This window comes from Lycium barbarum, chromosome 5 (genome assembly GCF_019175385.1).
Source record: "Lycium barbarum isolate Lr01 chromosome 5, ASM1917538v2, whole genome shotgun sequence".
NCBI lineage: Eukaryota > Viridiplantae > Streptophyta > Magnoliopsida > Solanales > Solanaceae > Lycium > Lycium barbarum.
In genome coordinates, this window is record NC_083341.1 from 33,171,977 (window position 1) to 33,180,079 (window position 8,103).

Below are 8,103 nucleotides of genomic sequence, written 5' to 3' on the forward strand. Positions count from 1 at the left end.
TACATATATTTACTTAAGCTTAATACAAGTTTCATAATCTTGTTGGTCACTTTGATCCTCGTGTCCTTGACCACGTCTATAAATTCAACTGAACCATTTTACGGGTAAACAGTTTGGCGCCCGCCGTGGTGCCAGGACAGTTGCAGCTGTCATTGTGACCATTGTTTGTCTTATTAATCTTTCTTAAGTCGTGCTTGCCAAAGTGTCCATTCCAGGTATGAAAGGAGCAAATGACAACACGAACATTGCAAGCCAGTCAGCCCATGTCCCACTGGGACCGGAGTCAGTTCTTCCAAGTACCTATAACCGGTTTGCAACCACCAAACGCAAAAAATGAAACAATAGAAGGGGAAATAACCTCAACACCGATGCAGATGGCGTCCCCACCGATCAACCTACTGCGGAGTCATTCTAGATCCTAAGGGAGCAAAATCACTAAATAATGGCAGAAGTGGAGCGGTTAAAGCAGATAGTTAAGGCTTTCACGAGTGTTTTGCCGAGTAGGGTTGTGGCTCCCGGCGTTACACCTGCGATTGCTACTAATGGTAATGCCGCCGACGCTAGCGGGAAAACCATAGGAAGGAATAGAGACGCTTCTGGAAGCGAGTCTGCCCCGATGATCCTTTCTAAGCTGAAGTCAAACAGTTCATGAGAGAAATCACTGGGAAGATGGACCAAACAACCTAGGAGACCGAGAAGAATGCGAAGGAGTTCCAAAGGCTCCCGAATCAAATTCCCGGGGCACCCCAGATTATAGAAGGGCCCGACTTAAAGAAATACAGTCAGCGGGCATACACGCCAGTATCCTCTTCGAAATTGATTCTGAAGAGGTTCAAAATGCCTGATATTCCCAAGTACAACGGGACCACAGAACCGCAAGAGCACATTACGACTTATACCATGGTGGTAAAGGGAAACGATATGTAGGAGAAGGAAATCGGGTCGGTACTAATAAAAAAATTTGGCGAGACTCTCGCCCGGGGGTCTTTGACCTCGTATTCCCAGCTGTCGCGAACACTCAATCACATCATTCTCCATGCTGGCTGATATGTTCATCAAAGCTCATACCGATGCAAGGAAGGTAAAATCCAGAAAGGCAGATATTTTTTGAATTGCTCAGGGAGAGTCGGAGCGTCTTAAGGATTTTGTCACCCATTCCAGAAGGAACTGATACTGTTACCTGCCGTACCAGACAAGTGGGCAGCAGACGCTTTCACTAAAGGTCTAAACCCTTTGAGTTCGAATGCTTCCCGAAGGCTCAAGGAGAGCCTTCTCGAGTTTCAAGCTACATCTTAGGAAGATGTGTATAATTGGTATGAATCTAAGATCCGGGTGGAGGATAATTTGCTGGGGCTCCCTCCACAGATCCCCCGTAAAGATGGATAGAGGTTTTGGACGAGACCGAAGCTCTTTAAAGGGTCGCTTTCAACCCTATCCACCACCGAAAACGTCTTGTGGTGGATCCAGCTACCAGTCACTGGAAAAACTCGATGAAAATAAGAAAGATAATTCTGGGAAGAACGGACGGGGCTGTAGCCCAATAAAAATCTTCTGGGGTCCCTCCGAAGGGGACCGAGTACCCTAAACTCGCAAATTATAGATTCACCATCAGCGAGTCTCAATTGGTGGACATGCTGAAGGCCCATCCGTCGTCGTGCCCTCCTAGGCTATTGCGGTAATATCCCAGTACAAGAGATCAAACGGTTTGGTGTGAGTTCCATGGAACCCTTAGGCACAAAACCACGGACTGCAGACACCTTCGGGATGAGATAGCTAACATACTTGATAGAGGTCATCTTCGGAAATATCTGAGTAAAAGAGAAAGGAATAATTACGAAAGAGCCAACCCCGCCGAGGAGAAAGATGTGCCTAATATTCCTCCGCACGTCATCAATATGATTTTCGGCGGACCCGCAACCAGCTTCACCACATCTAGAAAGATGAAGATTTCAGTGACACAAGAAAAAAGAACTAGGGAAGTCCCAGATGAGGATGCGGCAGGCGTCACTTTACCACACAATGACGCTCGGGTCATTACTGTACTTATCGGTAGCTGCCAAGTCAAACGTATCATGATAGACCTGAGAAGTTCTGCCAATATCCTCCGCTGGAAGGTGGTGGAAGAAATGGGACATCTTGAGAAAGTAATACCAGCTGCAAGGATGCTTTCCGGTTTCAATATGTCCAGCGAAACCACCAAGGGTGAGATTGACTTGCCTGTGGAAGTTGGTGGAATCATCAAAATGACAAAGTTCTATGTGATTGGCGGCGACATACAGTACAACACTATTTTCGGGAGACCTTGGCTCCATGATATGAAAGTAGTCCCCTCAACACTTTAATTACTACTCAAATTTCCTACTCCATATGGGATCAGGCAGATTTGAGGGAAGCAGCAGGCTTCGAGAGAAATGTTCGCAATCGAGGAAACTATACCAGTGGAAAGCTCAATCGGACCTGTCCCATAGCAATTGCAGGATCCGGGTCCCGCATCAGATGCAGCTCAACAGGTTTTGACGGAGAGCAGGAATGATGTGAGGCCTGAGAAAGTTGAAGATGACTACGGGTTCGCAAGATATTTCCAGCCACCTGACGATTCAGATGCTACCAAATCCACGGTTGAGGAGCTTGAGCAGATTGCACTGCATCCGGATCTGCCAGAATGACAGGTATACCTGGGCACGGGGTTAACCCCAGAGCTCAGGGAAATAATACTTAATTATTTAAGGGATAATAATGACTGCTTTTCTTGGTCTCATAAGGATATGACAGGTATTCCCTCAGATGTAGCAACCCACAAGCTTGGGTTAGACCTCAGCTTCCCACTGGTGTGCCAGAAGAAGCGACCCATAGCTGAAGTCCGAAAGGTTTGTCAAGGAAGAGGTAGCTCATTTGCTAAATATCGGATCCATACGAGAAGTCAAATATCCGGACTGGCTCGCAAACATAGTTGTAGTGCCAAAAAAGGGCAATAAATTTAGGATGTGCATAGATTTTAAGGATCTGAACAAAGCCTGTCCGAAGGATTCATTTTCGCTTCCAAGCATCAATCAAATAATCGATGCCATGGCCGATCATAAGGTAATGAGTTTTTTCGATGCTTACTCCGGGTATAACCAGATACGGATGCACCCGGAAGATCAAGAGAAAACTTCCTTCATAATTAATTTTTGTACGTCCTGTTATAACATAATGCCTTTCCGTTTAAAGAATGTCGGAGCCACTTATCAGAGGCTCGTAAATAAAATGTTTGAACGGCAAATAGGCAAAACCATGGAAGTCTATATAGATGACATGTTAGTTAAGAGTATCCGTACCGAGGAACATATAAGTCATTTGAAAGAAACATTTGCAATCCTGAGACAACATAACATGAAGTTGAGCCCAGAGAAATATGCGTTTGGAGTCAGATCCGAAAAGTTCTTGGTTTCCTTGTCTCTCAAAGGGGAATTAAAATAAACCTAGTGAAGATAAAGACTATCGAGGATATTCCGGATACACTGGAGGATGTAAAATCGGTACAACGGTTAACTGGTCGCATAGATGCCCTTAGCAAGTTTATATCCAGGTCTTCGGAGAAGTGCCACAAATTCTTTCCTTTGTTAAAAAAATAAGAATGATTTCAAGTTGACGCCGTGCTTCGAGATCTCAAAGAATACTTGTCCTCCCCTCCACTCATGTCCAAGCCAAAAGACAGAGAGCTTCTATTGGTTTATCTGGCTGTCTCAAAGGTAGCGGTACGTGCCGTTCTTATACGAGAAGATCAAGGTATACAATTTCCTATTTATTATGTAAGCCGAGTTATGTTTGGGGCCAAAACTTGGTACCCTTTCTTGGAAAGTCTGGCTTTCGCCTTAGTAATGGCATCCCGAAAGCTCCGATCTTATTTCCAATGCCACCCGATTGCCTTTGTAACCTCGTTCCCTTTAAGGAACATGCAACATAAGCCCGAATTGTCAGGGCAATTGGCAAAATGGGCGGTTGAATTAAGTGAATTTGATATTGAATACAGACCCTGTACTGCGATAAAATCCCAGGTCCTAGCGGACTTTATGGCAAATTTTAGTCCGGGTGTAGCCCTCCAAGCTCAGAAGAAAGGTTACTTAGCTTAAGGGGCTGCATCTAGAGTTTGGAAACTCCACACGGATGGGGCATCCAACGTGAAAGGAATAGGGCTGGGGGTGGTGCTCCACACCCCGACAGCAGATATCTTGGGGCAAGCAATCACTAGCGTGCCTCTAAGTAACAATGAAGCGGAGTATGAATCTTTGATTACAGGTCTCGAGCTAGCCCGAGACTAGGTGCGGAAGTTATGAGTTGTAATACCTTATGTTTTGATGATTGACAAACCCTAAGGAACCAGATATAATTAGGCTCACTTGCTTGAACTTTGTTAACCTCATGTGCTGCAATGTTGACATGCTCCGTAAAGAATCAGATGCAATCAGTCACACTACACAAGCTGCAGGATATGTTCATATATGAAGGACCAGATTTATTGTCAGAGGGACCAGATGAGATCAGGTTCCTAGCAGGATATGCTCATATATGAAGGACCAAATACGTCTCCAGAGGGACCAGATGAGATCAGATCCCCAGTTATTGCTTGGTCAACTGTACAACTATAAAGCTACTGACATTGCAGCAGTGTGGCAGCATAGCGGTAGAGTTGTTGCAACCCGTTCAATGAACAAATGAGGGACCAGGTTACTAGAGCCTTGAAAAGTCAACTATACAGCTGTAAAGCTACCGACACTGTAGCAGTGCAACACTAATACTGCAGCAGAGGACCAGTATGGGCTATCTCCTTCACCCCCCCCCCCCCCCTCTCTCTCTACATATGCAACACCATGCTCAAGTGAAGAAGTATTCTTACACAAATCAGAAAATTGCTCCATCCTAAGTGCAAGCCTCCACCTTTAAAGGTGTTCCTCAAGAACACAGCCTCAACAAGCCGAAGGACCAGATCCCTAAACTGAAGATGCTTTAAGTCCTTAGGTTGTTGAGTCTTTGTTCTCTGGTCCTATAAATTGTAAACCTACTCTTCTTTAAAAAGAAGCTAGTTGAGTGGTTCGCTAGGCTAGAGTTAGTCTAGGTGTATTATTTTTTGGGTGGCTAAGGTTAGTCACAGTGTTAAATTCTCAAAGAATGCCTTTGAGTGGTAAACTAGGCTAGATTTAGTCTAGGTGTATTAGTTTGCTTGGCTAGAGGTAGTCAAGTGTGAAGGTTACAATAGGACTATTGTAAGGGTGAAGGGTTATGGGAGTTAATTCCTAGCTTACAATCGGTTGTAATATGAGTTGCTCGTTATTGGAGTTGAAATCCTACTGGGGTAGATTGTGGTTTTTAATTTCTTGAGCAAGGAGTTTTACACATAAATATCTTGCCTTCTTTACTTTCGCACTGCATTAGGGAACTGGTAAACAAACAGGTCCCTCATATATTATTTAGTGGACGTATAGCCTACAACAGGAAGTCATCGAGGAAAAGTGTGACTCCCTGCTGGTGGTAAATCAAGTGCACGGAGTGTTCGAGGCGAAAGCGGAGCGCATATTGAAATACCTGGAGAAGGTGTTAAAATTGCTTGCCCGATTTCAGGAGTGGACGGTGGTGCACGTACCTAGAGAAGGGAATGTAGAAGCTGATACATTATATAACTTAGGCTCTTCCACAGAGTCAACAAGACCGAACTCAGAGTCAGTGGTCCAACTACTACACTTGGTGCTGGATCACTCTGGTTATGGCGAAATAAATTCCACAAGCTTGGTTTGGGACTAGCGGAATGAATTCCTGGAATACCTCAATCATGGGAAGTTGCCAGAGGATTCAAAGGCTTCTCGAGATTTACGAAATAAAGCGGATCAGTACTGTGTTGTTGATGGCCTGCTTCACCGCAGGTGTTCCTTCGGCCCGATGGAAAAATGTAAAGGACATGAATGAGTTAGTGATGAGTTATGACACCTTATGTTTTGATGATTTGACAAACCTTAAGAAACCAGATATGATCAGGTTCACTTTTTGTATTTGGCCTCCTCTTCATATCTCATGTACTGCTATGTTGACATGCTCCTTGAAGAATCAGATCCAATCAGTCACTACATAAGCTGCAGGATACGTTCACATATGAAGGACCAGATACCTGTTCAGAGAGACCAGATGAGATCAGGTTCCCAACAGGATATGTTCATATATGAAGGACCAAATACGTCCTCACAAGGACCAGATGGGATCAAGTCCCCAGCTATTGCTTGGTCAATTGAACAGCTAAAAAGCTACTAGCATTGCAACAGAGTAGTAGCACAGCAGTAGAGTTATTGTATCCCGTTCAAGAACAGATGAGGGACCAGGTCCCTAGATCATTGGAAAGTCAACTCTACTGCTGTAAAGCTGTTGACACAGTAGCAGCGCGGTAGTGCAGTAGTGGTACAACAATAGAGTTGCTTTATGGGCTGTCACCTTCACTCTTTCTCTACACACCTTCACTTTTCCTCTCTATATATAAATATCATGTTCAAGTGAAGATTCATTCTTGCACAATCAATCCAAAAATTGTTTCATCCAAAGTGCAAGTCTCCACCTTTCAAGGTGTTCCTTAAGAATAGAGCCACAACAACCCGAAGGACTAGATCCAGAACTGAAGATATTTTAGGTCCTTAAGTTGTTGACTCTTTGTTCTTTTATGCTTAAACTGTAAACCTACCCTTTCATAAAAATAAGTTGTTTGTAGGTGTTCTAAATTCTCAATGTTGCTTCCATAAGCTCTTGAGTGGTACACTAGGCTAGAGTTAGGTTAGTTGGATTAGTGTGTGGCTAGAGTTAGTCACTATGGGGAATTCTCAAAAAGTGATTTTGAGTGGTACACTAGGCTGGAGTGAGTCTAGGTGTATTACTGTGCTTGGATAGGGGTAGTCAAGTGTGAGGGTTACATAAGCGTTATTATAAGGGTGAGGGGTGATGGGAGTTAACTTCTAGCTTGTAATAGAGTTTTAACCTGAGTTTGCTCGGTTAGTGGAGTTGAAATCATACTGGGGTAGGTCGTGGTTTTTAATCCCTTGCTCAAGGAGTTTTTCACATAAAAATCTTATGTTATTTTCTTACTACACTGTCTCAGGGAACTGGTAGCTAACTAGGTCTCTCATATACGGTTTGGTGGATGCATAGCCTTTAACAATTGGTATCAGAGCAGGTTCTTTCTAAATGGTTAACACCTAGAAAGGATCTCTATTATGGCTAGTTCAACAAACCTAGAGAAAAGAAAATCTATCACAAGACCACTAAGATCCAACAGAGAATATTATAGATGGTGGAAGGGAAGAAGGGATAACTCTATTATGGTTGAGAATCTAAGCTGTGGGATATCATTTGTGATGGCCCTTATTTTTCTATGAAGAGTTGTGAGGCTGGTTCTATGGCAGGTCCAAAGATTAAGAACAAACCCCGAGTTGAGCGATCTGTTCCCCGAAAAAGGAAGAAGGCTAGATGAGAAGAAGCAGTAAAAAAATTAATATAATAATGTTTACTTGGAGAGTGACCACTCAATACATATAACTAAAAGAGTGGATGATTTTCTCTCACTTAGGGCCTATCAAGGAGGGAGTGTGTCTTTTGGAAATGGCAAGAAAGGTCACATTCTTGGTCGTGGAAAAAATTGGTAAGACACCCTCCCATGAACTGAAAATGTGGCATAGAGGAACCTAGTCCTTGCAATACAGAAGAGGCAGCAGAATCTCCAGAAGGCATAGAGGAACCTGGTCCCTCCATTGCCCTACTCAAGGCTGAACTATTGATGTTGTATCAAGCACTCCTGAGGCTGGACAAAGAAGCAAAACACTTTTTTGCTGCAATAAAGAAGTGGACGTCAGGCCTCCGAAGATGTCAATGATGGACCGAACTTGAAGGAACCTGGTCCCTTTATCACTCTATTTGCTGAAAGCTGATTCTATAAGACAGAGGACTAGGTAGCTGTTACACCTTGAAAATTTCCCTGCGAACGTATAGTGGATAGGTTAACAAAGGGCATAGCGTATACGACGTTTTAATAAGAAGGGAACGACGTTTGACGACCCTAAGTAAGATTTCAAAGGCAATGGGAATAAGAGATAG